This window comes from Rattus norvegicus, chromosome 1 (assembly GCF_021556685.1).
Source record: "Rattus norvegicus strain SHRSP/BbbUtx chromosome 1, alternate assembly SHRSP_T2T, whole genome shotgun sequence".
NCBI classification, from domain to species: domain Eukaryota; kingdom Metazoa; phylum Chordata; class Mammalia; order Rodentia; family Muridae; genus Rattus; species Rattus norvegicus.
In genome coordinates, this window is record NC_141534.1 from 9,689,008 (window position 1) to 9,710,879 (window position 21,872).

Genomic DNA, 21,872 nt, shown 5'->3' on the forward strand with positions numbered 1-21,872 from the left:
AATTTCCACTTCACACCCATGGATCATGGTGGAGCGTGTAATGGAGAGGTGTGCTGTCAGTTGGCTTTGGCATTGAAGTTCCTTCCACAAACAAAAATACCTCTGATGTTGCTAGGCAAGGTGAGTTGATATGGCCACCATTGTAGATGAAGTTAACATCGGTGGAGCCATCTAGAGTTAACGTTGATGAGGCCATGTTTATGGAGCATGTAGATTCATTTAGTTTTACAGTAACCAACGTTAGCAGAGCAGGGTGGATTGTACCAATTTTTTAAGTGAGGATGCTCAGTTAGCTAAGCTTACACAGTGGAGAATAGAATCAGTGTGCTCACAGGGGTCTCGGCAATCCCCCAAAACATCAGGGGTCTCTAGACTGAAAGAGAATTGGCTTTGAACACTACCCTGGCCCTGCTCTCTCCATGGCTGTCAGTTCCATCTAACCTTCTCCAATGAGAACTACCAGGGATAAACCACTGTGACGTCTGCTCCGACTTAATTGGGTTTCCTTATCACACAGCATTCTACCTCTTACTGCAATGTATTTTTGTGGGATCCCTTGCAGTTGCTTGTTTTGAATGCACCCTTGCCTTATATATGGTTAGACCTAGAGAGGGTCTTCTCCCCTCTGATCTGAACCAGGATCAGAACAGGCTGCAAGAGATGCTGGGTGGGCTACCCTGTGACCTTCATAGCCAGGGTTGAGATCTCAACCCCGGTAAAGAAGGATATCTCAGCTTTAGAAAACTGAATGGTACCTTTGCTTATTCCCGTGGGTATAAATACTTCCCATGTGTTTGGGGAGATTTCTCTTCCTGACACTCTCAATCCTCTCCTTTTTAATCCTCTTTCTCATTCATTGTGATAGTAAATGAAACCGTATTTCATCTCTTGGCTTTAATTTGAATCTCTCCACAGGTTAAAATCTTTCCCCATGCAATAGGTACTAATTAAGTAGAAAAAAAATCCTTTTAGAATTTTTTTTTACATAGATTTACCCATTATGGTGAAGCTTGGACACCCTGGGTATAGATGAAAATGGAGGCTACATCGTTCAAAATTAAAGTTCGGAAAGGATCAGGTGTTCCGCAGGAGAGAACGAATCAAGGAAAGGTGGTGTCTGTTATGAGTGTTCCACCTTATTAAACTTGAGTTCTGCACTCCTTACGGCAGAGGCAGAGGCGCTTAATAAGTGTTAATAATGACTAATATCATATCACGGATGTTAATTGAATGTTGATAAGTATCTAAAAATTACAGTAACAGAGACAGACGCACTTCAGCAGCCAAGCATGGCGATGCTCTTCCTGGGTGGAATGCTGCAGACTGTGTGTGTGTGTGTGTGTGTGTGTGTGTGTGTGTGTGTGTGTGTTTGTGTGTTCTCGTGAGCGCTTGCTCTCAAGCATGGAATTAAAACAGGTTTTTTTCGCACCAGTCATATTGCAGATATTTTCAATAATTTCGTGGTACCTCCCAGCTGTGCTGCCATCCAGACATCAAATCTGAAGTAAAGGGAAAATATTTGCTGCTTAATCTAATATTGGGGAAATTCTGGGGCAAAAATACTGAGAATAAATAACCTGTAGCAATTTGACCTGGATTTGAAAAACATCTGGGATTTCTGGCATTAAGTAATGTGTGTATATGGGGCATTCGTGCACAAGGAGGAAGGTAGAACTCAAGCTAGCACATGATGCTGGCTCTGAGGTAGCTAAGGAAGAGGTTGGAGTCCAGCCCAAAGGCTTCCCTGCTTTCTGACGTCACCAGTTTTTCCTCTTCCACCTTGAACTTTTATCACAGTTGTACATTGTCTTAAGCATGTTAGTCGAGCAACGATGACGTTGAAAACTCAGAAATGTTTAGTAATGTGGGAGATACTTTCCATGGCTCTTACCTTTCCAAATAAATTGTTGAGTTTAAAGCAGCTTGCTGCTGTTCAGTGCTGAGCTTTCGTTTTGTGTGGTCGGAATAATGTGTGCTCTTCAGTTAGGCAACATGGTGTCTCTCTCCCTAGCTCTGAGTATTTTAATGCTATGCAGAAGAACGGCTCTCCTCAAGGCCAATAAGGTCTCTGTTCCCCTGTGTCCGTTAGGAATATCTAGGTAGATACTGTAGATAGTGCTAATATACCTTCCTGCCAATAAATCAAGGAATAGACTTGTTTTTACGGCTAGTGATCCTGTCATTAAGAAAATCCCCACTAGAAATAATAACTTTATGAAATATTCTAAATAGATACCTTCCTCAACACTTCAATAATTGAAGTTCTATCTGTACTGGACAAAATATGTATGTTTCCTATAAACACATTCACGTGGGCTTACATACATATAAAATGTATGTAGATCTACATGTTATTTTTAGGGCTCAAATAGCTTACGTTTAGTGCCAGCACTATAGGCATTAATTCTGGGAATATAACCTTGCCATTGTAACAAAAAGAATGAGAATAATCTATGACATTTTATGATTGATAGGTGTTGTCCCCAATGACTTACATGGGGCATTTTACTTAATTCTTAAAATGCTGTTCTGGCATCGTAACTATTTTAGGATGAGGAAACATGTTGGGGGGTAATCATTCATTTAACCAGGGTCTCACAGTGTGTGAGGAATAAGGCCTAGTTTAACTGTTACCCTCAAAGTCCACTGCCTTCTTGGGATCACCCAAGACCCAGAGCAGTCAGGAACCAAGTAGCTTTTCCTTAGAGAAGATGAGCTATGCAAAAAATTACAACCAAGAAGAATGACCTTAATTCCCTCCGTACACCTTCTTGTCAGGAGTATTTCATGTATTCATCCTTGGTGTAAAATTACCACATTTTTTTCTTTTGACAAAACTGGATTTTCCAGACATAGGTGCGTACCAGGCAGATACGTAGACAATGGGAAGCTGGTATTCAGGAGGTGCTTTTGTCTTTAGCTTGGGCGTTTGCTGGGTGTGTGCTTGCTAATTTACAGTCTTAATGACTGTGCCCTTGAGGAGAATATTTCAAATTAGTTGTTTTTGATGACTTGCTCCTTTCTTTGGTATATGTAGGGGTTATGAAATCATTTAGAGTCAAATCACAGTTTAATTCGGTTTGCTATTACCGCCTGTTGAGATGAAGTTTTGTTCATTAATTTTTTAAGAAAAAGCAAGCAAAAGTAAGGACTGGGTTTGGTGCTAACTACACAACTGTGTAATGAATGTAAGTTTGCTAACAGATGTCTTTAGACGGTTTATCGTCTTAATTAGCTGTAAAATAATCACATTATCCTATTGTATAAAAGCTTCGTCACTGTTACGGTGTTGACAGATCTTTCTTGGTGCCCTCAGTGAAGCAAGAATTGTTAGTTAGGAGTTGGTCTTTTGACTTTCTTGTCCACTTTCCTATATAGACAACAAAACTGCCGTGTTCATCAGTACCAACAACAACAGCAATATTTACTTGGCCTTTAAAGAGATTTAACTTCCTTTCCCACTTACATCAGCAGCCTACCTTATCATGGCACCCCAACTTTTACTTACCAGCATAGTGTGGAAGTGAGGTCACAAGCTTTATTGTGTCCATATTACATAGTAAGAAACCCAAGCTCAAAAGAGATCAGGGCTTCACTCAATGTTGGTCCATATGAGAGGAGACAGGACACCTATGTCCTTTGTGATCTGAGGAATTCCCAGAAATAGCTGTGTCCTGGGAATTACAAAGCCTGGAAGTAGCTAGTCATGTAGTCTTCTAGAAGCTGGGCTGACCAGGGTCTGTCCTCTCTGTGAGCCTCAGTTTCTGCATGTCTTCTCACATTAGAAGGATGTTGAGGCTGTAATAAACTTGGAATGAGGAAGGCATTTTGGATACATTTCTCTTTATATTTATTGTTATTAAGAGCAATATTATAATCTGCTTGTTCAAGTAATTTATGTCCTTATTAAAAATCAAGGAGCAGATGCTGCAGTAAAATTAGTCTGGGCATCTTGTCTAAGTCTTTCAGTGAAAGCACAGCAAGGCGCCTAGAAATCAGATAATACAATTCTTCATTCGGTAATTTTTTATTATGTTGGTGGGTTGTCGTTTGTTGTTATTAGTGTGGCTTTGGTATTGTCTTATTTTGTTTTCACAAGATGGGGTTTTTCTCTAAAGCCCCAGTCACCATGGAACTCCTGACTTTCTTTCCGAGCCTACAAAATCCTAATATTTCAGGGCATGAACCATCACACCCTCCTCTCTGTCTTTATTTCTTATCTACTTCTGTTTGCTCTGAAGAAAGTATGTTAATGAAGTTGGTTATGGCTGTTGAATGTTTTTTCCAGTGTTGAGTAACAGTCCCAAAGCCTTGCTCCTGTTAAGACAAGCACCCTGTCACTCAGTGACACTCCAAAGGATTTTTATGAGGATTGTCTATAGCAACTTCCATTTCCTTCAGTGATAAATGAGAAGAAATGAAAGTGAAATTCCAAATGACCTCTCTCAGCATGGGACCACTGAAATTGTGTTAACTGATGCTGTCCGAGGGCCTGGACACTTTGGCTAACTGCTTTCCATCGCCTACCATAGTGTTGTGATCTCTTCAGGTGGATAACTGATGATTTACGTAGGTGTCAAAAAACACCAGCATTATACCAGTAAGCCCGAGTTGGGCATTGATCACTAATGTTGACCAAACCCCAACTGGGAATTCAAAGCGCACCCACCCTAGTGTTTACATTTACTTGAGAGGCAAGATTGCTTTACATCACATGCAACTGATTAATCAAAGTGACACTTTGTTTCCAGACTCTTCATTGTTTAAATTTTAAATAGCACTTAGGATCATTAGTGCTTGTATGTTAACCGATTAGGCAGATTTGATCAGATGGACTCAAATCTGGTTAAAGTACATGCATCTAAATCTGATTTTTTTTAACCCCTTGGGTGCTCAGCAGAATCTCCATCCAGCCCTACAATAGACTGCAGAAGGTTGGGGAATGGGGTCTGCCAGCCTAAGTTGTCTGTGTCCAAGAATATGTCAAATATATTTCCCATGCCTCCTGCTGAGACTTGACAGTAGCTGGAAACTTGACCATGTCGCAAAGATAATGTAATTTGATCATATTATTTCATGTTATTCATACACAAGTTCTTAGAGAAGGAAAAATAATATACATTTCTATTAAGTTGTACTGTTTGCATGTACTTTTTTTTCTGTTGCAATTGTAAAAACCTTCTAGAATCAATATGCTGTAGTTAAGGATTCAGAAAGAGGAAAACACTTGGGTGGTTTCCATTATTTTTTATAGACCTGGTACTAATTAGTTCTTCTAGTTGTGCTGTCCAAACGTGATTATAAAGTACAAATAGATTCCATTTTGGGAATGGTTCCTAACAGTACTTATGATGCTTCTTGCAATATTCCCCCTTCCTGAGATGTGTGTACGAATTCTTTTAATATGGCTGAAACAAGAAAAATGAACCAAGTATTTCATGGTGGCAATGATGTTAGTGACCAAACATTTGCCTAGAAAAAAAGAATAGATACTTTCTTCAGAGTGGACACAAATTTATACATTAGTTTTCTAAACCAAAGAGAGAGAGCCACTAAAAAGGCTGGAAAAAGTCGTGTTGGAAAAAGTTGAAGGAAAAGTAAACTTCTTGGGCTAGTGAGATACCTTAGTGAGCAGTTCCGAAGCTTCTTACTCTTCCATGATCGTGTCTGAGGGTTTAGAAGATCCCTCTTTGGATACCAAACAAGAAAGAGTTAAAAGCCCATCTTGGACACCCACTCATGAGTAAATCCATACCCATTCCTTAGCTCATCTTTTCTTTCACACTTATTCATCTACTAATTAAAAATAGGCACCCATTTCCTACTATGCTTATAGCTGTAGTAGGCTCTGTGGTACAGGCAGGAGAGCCCCCAGAAACCCTTGACCCAACTAGTCAGTATTCCTTGTTCTAGAGCTTTTGCTGGTCTGCTGCACTGTAACGTGTCTTGCAGTGCCTTGCATGCCTCCCTTTTCATGCCTGTATCCGTACTTTTGACGTGTGGCATTGCCTAACTATCTCTGTGTTTTCCTAACACACTCTGAGGTTTCCGCTGCTTTTGCTGATTCTTTTTATGTTTCCTGGAAATAACTGCACAGGAAGCTTCTTGAAGACAGGACGGCTTCGACAGCTGTGAGCTCTTCTTAATTCATTTTGGGTGTCATTGAAATCAGTACACACACACACGCGCGCGCGCGTGCGCGCGCGCGTGCGCGCGCACACACACACACACAGACACACACACACAGACACACACACACAGACACACACACACACAGACACACACACACACAGAGACACACACACACACACACACACACACACACACACACACACACACACACACACACACACACACCAGTATAACCCCGGATGGACTTGGGAAAGCAATGCGCTGAATTTGTGTCTTTGTTAGTTTGTGTAGTTCTCACTCATACAGACATCAAATAAACCTTTTTATCCTCTCCCCGTTCCTCCAGATATTTAGTTCAATAGTTAATGTTAAGACGATGGGGAATGAAGCAGTCGTTTACGTACCACAATAACACTTAAAGGTAGGATAAAGAGATCTACAAGGAGATAAAAGGACAAAAGAAAAATTAGGGAGCGAACTGCAAACTGAGAAAAGATGATTGTTGTTTGGAGCAGGCTATGCAAGACCAGACCTTACTGTAGAGACTGGGCCACCCAATCCTCCTGCCTCAGCCTCTTGAGCACTTAGATTAGAAGTGCTTTTAATTAAGCCAGACACCGTCTGTATGACTCTGCCATTTTGCTAAGGTAATCTAACCTGTAGCAGTCAGAAGAGAACCCTACAGCAATGGGGGTGGTCTCTTACCCTTGGCCTCCTTGAACAATGTGGCTCACCTCTGTTGGCTGTATGAAAGGGGTTTCTTTGATTAAAATGTTTACTTTGAAAGTTTTTTTTTTTTAAAAATTGTTATTAGAGGCTGGAGGAAGGGGATCATAAGAGGAGGCCCTACCAGGTCTGCAGAGTTACGTTAAATGTAGGCAGCTTAAGGAGACTGGCTCTGAAGTGAAAAGAGACATGGAGAGAGCAGAAGGAAGCAGAGATACAGCAGGAGGGAGGGGGCACAGATAGAGCAGGAGGGAGGGAAAAGGAGGGGGGACAAAGGAGCTGCAGCAGCAAGTTGACAAAAAATAGCACATTCAGAAAGCTGACTGTGGATTAAATCATTGCTTTTGCTTTGGTTACTAAATAATGTACTATTTGTAGAAATTGAATCAACTGATATCTGATTTTGCTGACCCCTTTAGGGAAGCTTAAAATTTTCATTAAACATTTTTTAATAAAACTGAAAGTAATTCTAAGGCCATCGATTATTTTTTTTCTCTTGCCATCTTCCATGTCTGATAGATTTAGCAATAAAGTTATGCGCTATCAATGTCTTCTTTGAAGGTGAAGCTCATTTACTCTCAAGGGTCCACTCTTGTCCTTCCTAGTTGGTCTGTGTGACAAGGCCAGGTTATTAATGTTCCAAGAATAAAGAGTTTGGATAGTTATAAAGGAGAAAAGAAACTCTATTTGACTTAGAGCTTGCAGAATTAAGCCTAGACCAGAAACATCACAGCGTGTCTTGGCTCTCAAAGCAAGACTGATTTTCACCTTTCCACCTCCTAGTTGGGCTTAATTTAATGACCTGGAAATTTACATTACATTACTATTATTAATTATTATTAAAATTCTATCAGCATCATTTAAATTAATATATTGTTAGACTAAGCATAAAAAAAATCAAGTGATAACAGAAGTTTGTAACTATTTGCTTCTAAAACCAATGAGCTTGCTATGTGACTTACTAGTCGTTAAATATGCTTTTTGGACCTTGGTTGTAACTATGGTCTTGGCAGACATTGCATGAGCTGATGGACTTGTTGGGAGACTTGGTGTTGCCAGTACCAGAGGAGGACAGCAGCTTCCAGGCTGATGCCTTAGGCTGGGGGGAATGAGGAGGGGATGATGACACTGCAGCATCCAGGGCATTAAACAGACATTCAATTACCTCCTGTAGACTGAAATTCATTTCGAAGGTATATATCACTTCTTGGCCTTTTGGCTAAGATCAAGTGTAGAAGTGTATAGTAAGCATTCAATATGTGCTTGAAAATGTCATAAGGTTATCAGAAACATTAGGGAAGCAGCCATACTGGCAGTCATTGGTACACATGGTCTTGCCAACCATCACCGACCCCTGAGTTTATTTCTTTGGTAATAATTTATTAATTCCATACCTATGTGTGGAATACCACGTGACACTTTCATACACATGAAAATGGGCCTTTGCAGAACCAGGCCCATGAAAAATGGCAGAGTAGGTACTTGGAGTTCACCTGTCAAACCTCCTTTTGTAATGACTCAGGAAGAGTTGCTCTTTAATGTACCTTATTCAACTTGGTGTGATAGTGTGTGCATGCATGTGTGGTGTGTGTACTACATGAGTTTGCGTGTGTCCTCGTGTCTGCTTTTGTGTCCATGTGTAGCTTGTATATGCATGGACTTATGTGTGTATGTGCATGCAGTGGGCATTTGTGTGGTGTGTATTATGTGTGTTTGCTGTATGAGTTTGTGTGTGTGCTCATATGTGTGCATGGGTGTGTTGTGGTGTAGGTGAGGGTACGTGTGTTTATGTGTATGTGTCTCTGGTCATGCATGTGCTTCTGTTTTTGGTTGTGTAGATATGCTTATGTGTGTACATGGTATGTGTATGATGTGTGTAATCATGTGTTTGTGTGTGTGTCTGCATGTGTGTTTTCAGTGCATGAAGATCTTCCCTAGCTTCTCACAGCCACTTGACACTTAACACTAGCACTCTTGACTCTTCAAAGGTGAACAGTGAGCCAGCCACGAGTCTTTTTTTCTTATGAGGAGAAAGGTGTGTCTAAGTAAAGCTTGTAATATTCACAGGACACCTCTTGAACATCGCTATCTGTGCCCTTCTCTCGTCTTGCACCACTTCCAAATCTTCTACCCTCAAAACTCAATTACAGTTCCACCCTGTAGCTGAGAAGGAGCATCGATCCTTCTGTCAGAGAGGCCATGCTCAAACCTTCCCTTTCACTGAGAGACATAGAAATCATGCCTGTGGCATGTTCTACTGGTCCTGTTGTCGTAGAATTTATTCAAATGATGGCTGATTTTATTTTGGCGAGTTCTTATCTTGAGGCTAGCAGATTTGTCTAAGCCTTTCCTTAAAACTCTGATTTAGTATATATTTTTAACTTGAGAGAAAAAGAATAAAGACCGTCGTTGGAGGTTCCTCTAGGTGCCAGAGAGGTTTGTCAATAAGGCTCTTGAAAAATTCATTGAAGTCTCATTAGATTGTCTTTTAGAATTACTCAGGAAGAGTAGAGACTGGGGACAACCAGTCCTACAGACAATGGATAATCTTCAAATACCCATTTCTCTATGTTCGAGGAGTATTCTCTTTATCTTGCTAACTTAATGAAATTACAATCCACAGGTAACTCTCTGATCTGAAGGGCTGTTTTCTTCCAAGACAACAAAAGGCCAAGAAACCACTTAGATAGAAACAGGGATACTTGGGCTTTCTAAGTTTCAATTACACATTGAAGATGAATGTTTGGAAAATACTCTCAATAGTAACTTAAGGAGTAAGGAGTTAGCCCTGCTAGAGACAGAGCAGACAGCCTGTACCCAGTTAAAGAAGACATACTCACCTCATGCTAAGAAATCTAGTTTAGAGGAGCCCTTTATTTTCGGGACTAGAGTGTAATCGCACCATCCTCCCTCCCTTCCCTCCCTCCAAACCGTATCTGTTGCCACTCCTTGCTTTCTTTCAAATGCATGGCCTCATTCCTGCGTTTGATTTTTCTTGCATGTGTAAAGGTGTGTACATATGTATTCCTAAATCTAACCTGCTTAGTCTGTATGATATTACAAATATGTATGTTTTCAGGGATGACCTTTTGGTATTGGATAACCAGGGAGTCAGCTCTTCTCAGTGTTCCTTAGTTGCCTTGTGGGGCTCCCCTGTCTATTTTTGCAAGTGTATTGGTGCTGTCCTTGCTCAGCTCATGTTCAGGCAGTCCTGTTGGTGAGACTTTATGGGCGTGATTTCTGACGTTACCAGGAGAGTCTCCCAGCAAATTCCCTGATCCTTTGGTCCTTATCTGCCCTTCTTCCACGATGTTCCCTGAGCCTTAGATGTGGGAGTTTTCTCACCTGGGTATATCCCTTCCACAAGCCTGCATTTGGATGGGCTGTAGTTTCCTGTAATGGTGTCCATCTGTTTCAAAGAGAAGTTTCCTTGGTTGGGGATGAGGACACATACTTATCTGTGGGTCTAATGACAAATATTTAGAAAGTAGCTAAAGGTTATGCTGGCTCAGTGAAGTGGTGGCTGTGTTTCTCCCCCAGGATCCGTGACTCATTAGCCTTGCGTAGTTCACTGGGTTTCTGTGACCCAGAGATTTTTAAACAACGTTCATCAGCACCCTTCCTGGCAAACCAGTATTTATTAAAAGTGACTTTTGTCACCTGGTGATTTTATATGTCTAATAATATAAAAGTAAAGTTTTTAATGACATTCTTTTCGCTTTCATTGTAACAACCATGTGTCACATAAACTATCTGTTTCTAGGAAATGGAAGCTTGTAAACCAGCAGTTGGGGGAAATATTTTTCTTTTATTTTGAGGGAGAAGCCAAGCTTTAAAAGCTCACTTAAAATTAATTGGGAAAATTAATTTTCCAAGAGGGTTTAACTGGGTCTCCATTTTAATAGTGAAAATAATTGCCTAGCTTGTAAGACCATAACTGATGGCCTGTCTGGGCAAACTCACTCCAATCAATTCTGTGACGTTCATGTTAATATCATTGGAATCTCTGCTTTAAGATCACGGTGATGCCTGGGAAGGTCCTACAAGGTCAGAGCACAACAGTGTCACTACGGTTTGTTGATTTTTCAAGAGAAGACCAAACTTGCAATAAGTCAGGTTAAGTCACTCAGTTGTACATCTGTTAGATCCATTTTCCTCCTCTCAGTGCGAACCGGTCTTCCTGGGTGAAAGAGGAGCTGTAATCTCAAACTTCAGAGTTAAGGATGCGGTGTGAGAAGAATATGTCCCGATTCCCATAGTCATCGTACAGCCAGAAGTGAGAGCATTTCCCTGGTCTCAGCCTGCCAGCCATTCAGAGTATGCCTGGTCTGTGGAATGGCTGGCAGTAATAGTAAGTTGGGGTTTGCTGTGATTGATTGAGAGTTGAGCTCTCTCCATCCCTTTCTTACCTCTTCCGGTAGTGACTGTTGGATGGCCAGTCATGGGTATTCAGTGAAAACTGCACAAACTTGTTGCCTAAAACTGTCTGTTGTTATCTGTGGCATCTTGGCCCATTTATGTCTTGGATGACTTTTTGAATGCAAAAGAGCTCACTGATTTGTTCTCCCTTTTTTTTTTTTCTGAGAAACGCCATGGGTTTTGCATGTTTGTCTGTTTTTTCCTTCCGTATAATAAGCTCCAATTACTAAGGGACTTTATCGTCCCCTTTAAAAAAAAAAAAAAACAAAAAACTTTTAGTAGTAATGAAAAGGAAACTTCAAGTAAATAAAAACCATCACACCCCATGATGCAATTCAATGAAATGTTGTACAATTACAATAGGCATTCGAGACAGAAGCCGTGGGGCTTCACATTAAACTTTACACTCTGGTCTCTCTCTTTTTTTTTCTTTTTTTTTCTTGCTTTTTTTTTTTTTTTTCGGAGCTGGGGACGGAACCCAGGGCCTTGCACTTGCTAGGCAAGCGCTCTATCACTGAACTAAATCCCCAACCCTACACTCTGGCCTCAAATGTATTCTATGCACTCCCCCCAAACCCCATGCTCAAAAATCCAGAATGGACTTAGAAGTGGAAAAACAATTGACTTTATAGCCTCTTGGAACTCACATTCATCATCTGGACTCAGTTTCTTCCTTATTGCATGTATTAGCCTTTCTTGGTCTCCATTCTTCATGTGCTACCGTCCCGGCCTGTGTATATGCTCACATTTATACAGATAGTGTTGTGTACATGATATTTCTCTCATGTGAGAGAAAAGAAGGGTTTCCTTCTTTCTGAGACTGTGTGACCATCCATGTTTCTTTTGTAATTAATTCCATTTTTTTTGAAGAGGTGATATTTGCGGATGGCGGTATCTTATTTTATTCGCTTTCATCTTTGGCTTTTAGACATCCTCGCCGTCCCTCTAACGGCAAGCAGCCATGTCCTGTTCCTTGTCTTTGATGACATTCCCAGGTTAGAGAGGAGCTTGACGGCTGTCGTTTTGAGTGTTCACAGCCGGTTGATTTGCGGCAAGGAGAGCCAAGTTTAAAACAGAAAATAAACCCAGCATTTGCTTAATAATTTGCTGTTTGCTGCAGTGGAATCTTATCGGGCCACCCACGCTCATCTGCTTGCTGACGTGGCTTCTGCCTCAATGGCAGAAGCTATTTTTTGTGCCTTTTGTGTCTTTAGAGGAACCAAGTGGGCCTGCTTGCTTGCAATGATTCATATCTTAAAGTGCACAGGGTGTCCCGAAGTCCTACTTCAGGGGTACAGTGAGGTGATGAGGGGTAGGGAGGCGGGGTGACAGCCCTTGAAATCCTTGTAAGAAGTGGTTCAGGGACAAGGCACGGACCTGACTGTTAGGTCGTGGTTCTTCAGTTCTTTCGGTAAAAGTTTTGCAAACATCATGCCCCACTACAGACCAATGTGTTGTTGCTGTCTTAAATCATAAATATGCAGTGTCCCTCTGTGGGCATGGCTGTCATTTGTTAATATGGTGTTTTACTGTGTAGCCCAGACTGACTTAGAATTTGCTTATCTTCTTGCCTCAGCTTCCTGAATTCTGGGATTGCAGGCAGGCAACACCACAGAAAGATGTATAATAAATAGTATTTTTGTTGGCCTCTTATGCATAGAGCCAAACCATCTCAGACTGTTAATTATATACTTGGGTTAAGGAATGTGATCTTCTTTGATTTCTTTAGATTTAGATAAATATTAAAGTACAATGAAGTCCGTTTCTTCATTACTTACTAGCATCTATGAAGGGGCTCTAGTTTTTTCTTTTTCTCTTTTTCTTTTTTTTTTTTAATCTCCTTCTTAGTTTTGGATTCCTAGTTCAGAAATTTAATTTTAGCACAGAACGTAGCAGCTGAGAAATGAACTTTTATGAGGCTGTCTGAGCATTTGAAGTTACCTGCCGGCTCTTGGTAGGAGCTTTGTGGGGAATCTCTGAAGCTGGGAGACAGAGAGGCAGCCTGGACTTGCAGGGCCACCGCTTCCACATCTGGTGCATTTGATTTGATTTGATTCGATTTTGCGCCTTTCGTGCACATATGTGTGCACTTGCACATGCATACTTACACACGCACGCACATGGAGGCTGGCTTGGGGTATTCTTCCTTAGGCACCGTCCACTTTAGTTTTTGAGACAGTCTTTCTCTGGCTTGGAACTCACCAAGTATTCTAGGATAGTGAGCCCTGGAATCCCAGCGCTGAGATTGCAAGTGTGGACCTCTTTGGGTGTGGGAATCCGACTCATGTCCTCAGGCTTGTGAAGCAAGCACATTATCAACTGAGCTGTCTCCCCGGCCCCACTACATCCAGTTGTAACTATAGAATTGTGTTTTAAATTGCTTCTGCTTCATTACAAGGGATTCCCCTTTAATACAGGTATTCATTCAAAGATTTGCATTATGTTAAAAGAGTTTTTTTTTAAATCAAAGTAATGCCTTTTGAGAGATATAATCGCACATCTTATTTTTTAAGAGCTGGCAGCCTCTGTGGGTGAAATATAAGCCTGCCTATTAAGTTAACTGTCAGACTAGCAGCTGACATTTAGTTCCTGTTCATCCTTCAGATTCTCAGAAGTTGCCTCTGAGCTTTGGTGGAGAGAGTTGGGAAGCAGAGACATTGTTTGTGATGCAGTTTACTGATATGAGGATAAGAGGTTAATAACTAAAGTTCACTATTCTTTCCTTTTCCGTGTGTATTTGAAGAGCAGTTTGGACCTGCAGTGAACACAGACATAAGCACCCTCAACCTGACAGGTGGATTCCATTTAGAGAGAAGTGTGTTGTACCGATGTTTTTTCTTTTGATTTCTACGATAGGCTTACTTTAATTGTGACTTTCTCAATGGGGAGAATCTCATTTGGGAGTACTTTTTTCTCTGGCATAGTTTATTTCTATATAAAGTTCTTAGTAGTCCCAACCCTTATAAGAACAGCCTTTGCAGTGCGATTGGGGAAAGAGGTCACTGGAAAAAATGATATCACAGCTGTCTGAGGTTCTAAAAATCTTAGGCTTGGACGTTAAAAGTGCCATGCTAGAATCAAAGTAAGTCACATGCCTCGACTACATCTGCAATGCTGGTGGCACGACTGCCCGCTTGGGAGAACACGTCTCTGTTTCCTCCACACTCTTACAGGTCAAGTTCAACTGCAAGCAGGTCGGACTACGGGGCTGCCATTCATGATTCGAGTTTCACAGAAGTTCTCCCAAGTTGTCTGGCAGGGTTCCAGAAGATACACAGTTCTCTCCTCCTATTGGCAACTTAGCCATTTTAGGAAAGAAGAAAGGTTTTGTGGAGATTTTTACTAAAAAGAAACATTTTTTGCATAACTCATCTTTGAGGAAAGTGCCATTCCAAAACGATCTCAAGGAAATCTGTGTTCATCTGAACATCTGCACTGGCCTCCGTTTTTTGAGAGGTCCCTTACCTCCTGGTACTTTTTGACCTAGCTTTTTCTGAGCAGTAATTCATCAATCGTATCATAGTGGTGGTGGTGACACCTACGTTTACAAGTCATGATCCTGTGCGTGTGTGTGCGTGTGCATGTGCGCGTGCGTGTTGTCTGCTCCCTAAATCAGCCTGTAGCCCAGGCTGCCCTAAGTAGCAAAGATTGACCTTAAACTGCTGACCATTCAGGTCCCCCCAACCCCCAAGGGCCAGAATTCCAGCTGAAGGACACTGTCAATGCCTGAGCTCATTTGTTTCTTAAAATATTCAGTGAATGCAGCAAGGCAATGGGAAAGTCTGTATGCTTTGTTTGTAAGCACAGTGCCGTGCAGTTCTCCAAAACAATAAGAACGGCAAGCCGCAGCTGTGGAGCCATCTTGACTTTAAGAAATGTCTCGCTGGTAAATCGGAAGCAAAGAGGCTGAGATTGTCGTCCGCTGTCATTTTACTACTTAGGATGTGATAATCTAGCAATGGTCACTTAACATTTGCTACCACTCAAGTGAGGATTAATTTCCCGAGGTAAACTTTTTGTTTTGTGAGATAATGCTCTTCCCAGCCAAAAAAGAGGCACAGTAGAGTAGGTCTCCATCACTGAGCCAGGTCAGCCCACCTGTCTGGCTGCCTCTCTTTCATGCTGTGGCCCTTTGCTTCTGCTTTCTCTACTGCCACACACACACACACACACACACACACACACACACACACACACACACGCTCATATACACACACGCTCACACACACTCATACACACACTCACACACACTCATACACACTCACACACTCACACACACTCTCACTCACACACACTCACACACACTCATACACACTCTCACACACACTCACTCACACACACGCATACACACACTCACACACACACTCATACACACTCACACTCACACACACTCACTCACACACACACTCATACACACCACACACACACACACACACACACACACAGAGGCACCCTGTCACAGCCACCCAGAATAGAATATCTTTTTCCATACAAGCATCCTCTGAAAAGTGTCCCTGCCCAACAGGATGGTGCCTGTCTTTTCTGATGCAGAGAGACCTTTTGGCTGTCACCCCACCCACAGGAACCCCTAAACCCATATGCTCTGAATTTTGTCCTCAGCGCACTGAAACACTGGGGAAAATTAAAATTTGAATGTGAGACTGTGCTTGGAATATCGAGTCCTTTGTTGGCAGTAAGTGCCAAAAATTGACTTTGTGTAGGGGTTGGTTACCATAAAAAGAAATCCCAGTGAATAAAATGATAAGTAGCTGTTTTCTTTTCATATAAGAATTGCTCTGCTATTGAATTTTTTGGCATATTAATTGATTGGGGAGAGCTAGTATTTACATTCAACATGCTTTTTGAAAATATGATAAATGGACATACATGATCATAAAGAAATAATATAGCTGTAAGTAACCAGGTTTATAGAACTTCATGGCTTTTAAGCAGACCAATATCAAGAAAGTTCAACTCAAATCCTAAACTACGCAATGGTACGTTTGAAATAATATCCAATCCCATGATACTTTCCTAGACTCAACAATTCATTTGATGTGAGTTTTCTATTATACTTTCCTCCCTAATATACTCTAATAAAATGTCTTCCCATTTATGACCATTATCCTACATTTTAGTAATAAAAAAACAAACCAAAGGATTTGTTTCCTTTGGAAAATTAAACCTCTTAGTAAAAATATCAAATAACAAAAAAGACGTGTCTTCGTCACATGCCGGATTTAACTTTGAAAGTCTTGTGTTTTTTTAGAGTGACTTCCATTCCTTGGCATACGTGAAGGAAAAGAGCACAAACTATTGAGAATACCCAGAGCCTGCCTTGGGTGTAAAGAAACACACACACACACACACACACACACACACACACACACACACACACACACACACACACGTGTAGTCAATGGCCAGTACTTCCTATCATGTTTACTTTCTCAGCCAAGAAAAGTGACTCGAGTCGAGCGGTTCACATGTCCCTTCGTGTCTGTAGTATTTTTCAGTGTGATCCTGAAATTCCCTAAAGGACTCAGCACATTTTGCCCTTTCCCACCTACCTTTCCTGTCTCAGAAAATTCCAATGATTTATGACTATCAGTGAGTTTGAGGACTCCCCAAAAATAGTGCCTGAAAGAGTATGTTTAAAATCATATGTAAAAGGTTCATACGGAATGGAACTTACTCCTGATTCCATCGGGGTGTGTGTGTGTGTGTGTGTGTGTGTGTGTGTGTGTGTGTGTGTGTGTGTAACATGCATGTTGAATATATAAGTGTACCTGCCCTGCTTTTGACACGGATCCTGGGTGTGGGGGTTGAACTCGGGTTTTCAGACCAGCCAAGCAAGCAAGCACTCTTAGCCTACTGAGTTATCTCGCCCTATCTTGCCTTGAACATTTCACTGGCTCGAGAAGACCGACTCTGCCTTTAGGTGAATGTGGATCAGACCATCCTTGAGCTGAGAGGGCCACACAGGTCTTCCTGAAGGACCTGGGAGTAGGAAGGAAGTTCTGGGAGATCGTGTTCCTGGATTAAAAAGTGGGGCATCACAAGGAACTTATCCAAAAGTCTGCTTTGGAATTGTATATGGGCTTCCCCTCCTTGTTCTGAAGTCTATTTTCAGAATAGGCTTATTCTTTGATAGGAGTTTTATTTGGTTGGTCTATGTTGTGTTTTGTCCTCAGCAAGGATGAACGGTATGTGTCTAGTCACTGGTATAATGATTTTAATTGAGTGCTGTAGAATGTAATGGTAGCTGTCTGATTTAGAACGATAACTATCTCATTGTCAAATGAAAACATGAGTACATTATAGTCTTTCTTTTCAAGAAATTCTGTCCTTACCTCACTTGAAGTTTCTGCTATAGCAAAATTACATATTCTGTGTCATCCCAAGAATGGGAAGTGATAAATGCTAATTTTCACTTCTGAGGTTCATATTTTCCTTTAAAGTAATGATTGTTAAAGAACAAAGGAAAGCGGGCTGGGGATTTAGCTCAGTGGTAGAGCGCTTACCTAGGAAGCACAAGGCCCTGGGTTCGGTCCCCAGCTCCGAAAAAAAGAACCAAAAAAAAAAAGAACAAAGGAAAGCAATTTGTCTTGAAGGTTTCTCATACTCTCCTAAGGAACTGTCTTAAGTCCTGGTTAGAACACTATTTAAATTATGGAGTTATTCCTTAAGAAGCCACAAAGAAAAGTGTCCACTTTCTTTATCTCCAACCTGGAAAGCTGAGGTATTTTCTTCTAGAGCCTTCGAAACTTGAGGGTTTTAAGGAAGCGAAATTTTGGGGCTAGGTGAAAATGCTTGGAGAAAAACAGTGAAGAGAGAGGATTTTTAAAATTTTGTTAAGACGTTAGAGTGTGCAGATGACCAGGGCTGGTGTTCAGAGGTCAGCCAAGCTAGATTCCAGTCCCCATGCTCAGTCTCCTGATCTCTTCCTCTATAGCCTCTATGGGTCATGAACACCAAGTGAGATAATGTACGTGCGGCCTTTTGTGTTGGTGTAAAACAAATGTATCGTGAGTGATAGCTGGTGTAGGTTGAGTCTTCCTCACCTGAAGTGCTCAGGACCAGTCCAACAGTCTTAGCTGTGTTTGAAGTTCTAGAATATTTGAACATAGATATCTATATCTCTCTATATATATTTTCTAGCTCTATATATAATCATATCTATTTATATCTATTACATACACATGTACACCATATATATGTATGTGTATGAGTGTATATATTCAGACAGAGATATCTGGAAGTTGAAGTGTAATTTTATTTACACTTCACATATGCATTGAATATAATGTAGTATAGCTTGGAGATAATGTTTATAGTACTTCCAGTGTATCTGCCTTTGGGTGGAACTCATCAGGTATGGATACCCCCTGTGTTTCTCTGAGTCACAGTCAAATTCCGCCTCCATCTTCCAGGGTGACACTTGTCTCTAGACGTCCCAAACAGGCTGTGTCTACAGCAATCTTAAATCTTGATTTTACCAGTGTAAGCGCAGTGCCATGGACTTTTATTAGTCTCATGCCTAGAATTGATTGGAATAAATTCCCAATGATAAATCTTAAGGCCATCACTTTTCTTTCAAATTAGCAACATCTCCACGAGGAGACAAAGTTCAAGTCAGGGTCAAACTTCCCGAAAAAATCAAAGTTAATATGCTTGTGGTTTAGTTTCAATACTCATGACTTAAAGTTCTAGCTGTCATAACTACTACTGGAAGTTCCATTTTGCTACAAACATCTGGCTCCATTTCTACAACTCTACTATTATTAAAAGATGTGGGAGGTCTGGAGAAGCGGATCAGTGGCAAAAGACCTTGCTACACAACCATGAAGACCTCACAACCACGGTCCTCAGAACCACATAGAAAAGTTAGGCATGACGGCATGTGCTCACAATCCCACTGCTGACAAGCCAGGGTCAGTCTGATCAGGCCAAAGTACTTGGAAAGATCTAGGACAGTGAGAGACCCTGTCTCAAAAGAACAAACAAACAAACACAGGCCAACAAGCAGACAGCATCAGAAGACTGACACCTGAGGTTGTAGCCTGCACATACATGCAGAGCACAACACCCACACAGCACTTCAGCATCCATGCATACGCAACACACACACTCACACATACAACACAGAACCTCTGAATTCGTCTGCTTTCAACTCTTTATTTATTTATTGTTTTTGTTTGATTGTTTATTTGTCTTTTGAGACAGGGTTTCTCTGTGTGACCCTAGCTGTCCCAGAACTTGCTCTGTAGACCAGGCTGGCCTCCAACTCAGGCCTGCCTGCCTCTGCCTACCGAGTGCTGGGATTAAAAACGTGTGCCCCCATTGTCGGCTCCCATCACTTTTTATTAAAGTGGGTTATACTATGCATACTCAAAGGCAGTAAGTTTTCCTGCACTTAACTTCTGTCTCCTGAGCAAGTCTTTGTGTCAGTGCCTGCATTGCTTCCTCATGGGTCTGTTTCCTCTGTGAGCCATGTTTTACTCGTCCACATACACATTTCTTTGTGCACTTGTCCAGACACATCCTCGAGGGTCGCTTTTCAGCAAAGGGATTTTCAGAGACATGCCAGCTGTTTTGTTTCAGTAAGCTACCACCCAGGCTATCTTGGAGACACCACCACTTACATCCGATTGCTAAGATTTGTCTTCACAGACTCAGGATCCACCGGGTCCCACATTAATGACCCCTTGATGGGAGTCCAGGATTCATTTAAATTCTCAACAGTGACCAAGGTGTTGGTCCCTTCTCCTGAGCTGAGCTGGCCACCCTCCTCTGAGGGACTCCCTCACTCTTCTGTTATGCAAATACTGTGAAAGTAAACAATCCATTTAAATATTTAAATCCTAGATACTGTTTTTAACACTATTATCAAATTTTAATATCTAAGAAATTAGTTAATTATTTAAAAATCTAAAAGCTTTGCTACACACACACACACACACACTCACACACGTCTTAGGAAATATAACGATCACTATTTAAAACTTTAACTAGGTTTAAGTTACATAAAACAAAATTCATTCAATTACAGGGTCACCATGCAATATTAACATTGTGTAGTTTAAACCTAGCTCAAAGTCATTTTTCACGTTTTAATAGTGGTCAGTATTCTTTTCCCTACATCATAGTACACATTTTTCTCCTTACTCCCTTAATACCCAGTAGTCTCCCCCTACCCTCCCAAGTCTGTAGTATGTTCCAGTATAACCTCACTTTCCATGAGACATTCCACAAAGGAGCGTTATACTTTACATCCCTCTCGCTCTCATTTCACTTCCTATAATCTTCTTCAGGTACATAAGAGTTGTTGCCAACGATTAAATTCCATCTCCTGTGTGTACATGTTTGTGTGTGAGTGTACATGTGTGTGCAGGTGCCATTCATTCCTGGCTGATAAGCTCTTTTCCAAGTGAGCCTTCACAATAGTGCCCCCTCCACCGCCAATTTTTCATCCTTTTTAAAACAAAATCGTATCACGGTGTGTGTTTCTGTGTAAATTCTAGAGTTGTATTTTCCTGTGCCTGTGAAGAAGGCCTGTTGGCTTTTTGATGGACATTGCATTAAATTCATAGATTATTTTGGGTAATAAAGCCATACAACGATATTTCTTCTTAATACCCAGGGAGCTGGTGGCCTTTCCAAGTTCTTGTATATTCTTATCTGCCTTTTTCATCAGTGTTTTATAATTTCTATGGTACAGATCTTTCAGCTCTTTGGTTAAATATATTCTTTTGTAGTTGTTGTTATTGTTGTTGTTGTTGTTGTTGTTGTTGAAGCTATTGCAAATGGGATGACTTTTTTGAATTCTATTTCAAATGTTTTGCTACAGGAGGATGCCTACTCTAACTGTTCTAAAATTTCTTGTCTTCGAACAAAATCTCTCACATCCCTCAGCCTCTAAATGTGTGCAGTAAAGGAGGCAATGGCTCAGCTCTTATTCCTCTGGCTGTGGTTCACTCAGCATAAGCTGTAGCACTAGGATAGCACGATCTAAAATACCCTTTGCATGGAGCGTTGTAACTTTTCTCCTCAGTGAAATGAACGTTAGACTTTCTGTGTTTGTTTAACAGTGCTATCCTTTGGAGTGGCTTGTTCCTAATGGCCTTTGTTTTGTTCGCAGGAAGTGTCAGGACAATCATGCCCATGAGAACTCTCAACTGTTCAGGTAATCTCTCCATGTTTAAATGGCCCTTTACACTGTCTCCAAAGCAAGCCTCGCTTTCCAGGAAACGAAGGAAGCTTCAGGACAGTTCTGTCAGAACACATCAATCGGATCTCTCCAGAGTCCTTTGATGATCTTTGTGTCTTCTGTATTGGATCTTTGGATCTAGTTCTGCTGACTGCCGTTTCGAAGCTATAAACATACCCCTGTGTTGTATTAACAAATTATATTAAATTCCATGTAGGTGTGTTTTATTACATATGCATTATATAGAATTGATTATATCTATTATTTACATTTTAAATCCTATATTAGTACAGAAATGTAAGTAACTTAATCTAAGTTATAGAGTTATTATAATACTCTCCTGCATTCAAGCCATAAAACTTGTCTAGGGATGGCGCTAAGGTTT

General features: G+C 41.0%; 1 protein-coding gene across 8 annotated transcripts in view; it reads left to right on the forward strand.

Moving 5' to 3' along the window:
• The window catches only part of Hivep2 (HIVEP zinc finger 2), a 199,729-nt gene that overhangs the window by 154,973 nt on the left and 22,884 nt on the right, over nt 1-21,872 (forward strand). For all 8 annotated transcript variants that reach the window (NM_001440165.1, XM_087551830.1, XM_087551827.1 and 5 more), the window contains 1 exon segment: nt 21,419-21,463. The gene's annotated coding sequence lies outside the window, so the exon portion shown is untranslated.